A 1,870-nucleotide genomic window follows, 5' to 3' on the forward strand; every position below is an offset into this window, starting at 1 on the left:
AGTTAAGCATGTGTCCCATATTGGCATTGATATTTTTAAAAGATTTTTGGAAATAAGGTTTTCGTACAATTAAATTGTTTGAAATTCCAGTCACGATTTGAATTTATAGGGGGAAAATGAAAATTTTTTAAAAAAGGAAAAAAAAAATGTAGAACACTATCAATCATGCATATTCCAAAACAATTATTTGTGTGTGTAAAATACAAAAGAATTAAGGTATTGTAACAAGAAGGTAGATAACGAAACCAGGGGCGTCTTCATATATGGTTTAGTAGGCTGGGATCGATGAGGGGGGGGGGAGCTCAAGAAACAAAACTAAAGAGATCGTGAATTTATCCCATTCTCAAACAAATAGGCCTGACGAACAGAAAATAAAATCATAATAAAAATTATATAAGTTAGATGTTTAATTTGTTTTATCTAAAATATGAGGTCTGCGGAGCTTGGACCCCCCCCCCGTCCTTCGCCTATCCACTATAGTTTTACTCTCTCTAAAATCTCTAACATTCAAGCGCCGGGGTCGTCTCCCTGGACCAACAAGATTGCACGACCATCCTCCCCACCCCCCCCACCCCACCCCTAATAGAAAATCGGGAAAATCTAGGATTCACTCCTTGGCATGATGGGCAGATCATTTTCCGCCCAAAATTGCAAAGAAAATTTCATATGCATGCGCGCTAGATACCGAGTTTTAAGGTAAGTCACTCGTCAGCTTTTTAGAAAAGTTCACGCAGAAGCTTTTACTTCAAAACTACTTATTAAAATTCAGTTTTTATAACATATTTAAATTCAACAATGTAAATTTTTAAACATTCAGTGAAAAAACTGCTCAAAAATCTACAAAGAAGCAAGATTTATGAGGGACTATTTCTTTTGGTGGAAGGATATTTAGCAGAAAATTCTGCAAATCTGCACATTTATAAAATTTAATGTAATGGAATTTAAGCCTCACATACTTTTACTCGGAGAATATTTTCCGTTTTGATATTGCTAAATATATTTAATATAGGTCTTAATTTATATTTTTAGACTAAGTTTTACACCTTCCCTCAACAAACTTTTCCAAAAAAATGAAAATATATTAAAGAAGTCAAGGTCAAATTTACACCATTTTTTGCCTGAAAATCACATATTTTGACAAATATTTCAAAATTAACATCACTGACCCCACCTTTTTCTTTCATTATTTTAAACTACTCGATACTTGTGACTAATCAGCACTCAAGTCGTAAAAAGTTTGATATAAGAAAAATTTTTATTGCCTATTAAGTTTTTAAATACCCCAAATATGTTATTTTTTTAGTGCAAAAAGGTCACACAATAATTAACGCGCATTAATTTGCAAGATTTGTTTAATGATAAATATTATTCAAACTATTTTACGTAAAATAAGATTATATTTATTTCCATGCTTACATCTAGAATCATATATAAAAAGGGTAAAAGTAATTAACCAAAGATATGAAATTTAAGTGCAAAAAGGTCAACTTAAATGTACCGTAGATCAGTAGGATGCACACTGACCCCCTATTTTCTTTGCGATTTTGTGTTACACTTTATGAGTACTTATCCAAAATATACTTCTCAAAAAATCCTTGATATAACAAATTTCAGGAGTGACTTACCTTAAAAGTATGGCATTACACTGGCTGATTTAGAGGGGGTCAGAGCCCTCCCCCTATTTGTGTCAAAATATACATAAGATTTAATAAATCAACTTTTTTGGTGTGGCTTAGGACCCCTACCCCGACCCCAAATTGGTCGGGGCGGCCTTTTCAAGATTCCTGGATCCGCCACTGCATTAGTACTGATGAAAAATTCAGGAACTCTTCAATGTTAGAGGTACATACAGTATCATAAGTGCTTGTGA

This window comes from Saccostrea cucullata, unplaced genomic scaffold, assembly GCF_032062105.1.
Source record: "Saccostrea cucullata isolate Sc308-1 unplaced genomic scaffold, CSIRO_AGI_Scuc_v1 ctg180, whole genome shotgun sequence".
NCBI classification, from domain to species: domain Eukaryota; kingdom Metazoa; phylum Mollusca; class Bivalvia; order Ostreida; family Ostreidae; genus Saccostrea; species Saccostrea cuccullata.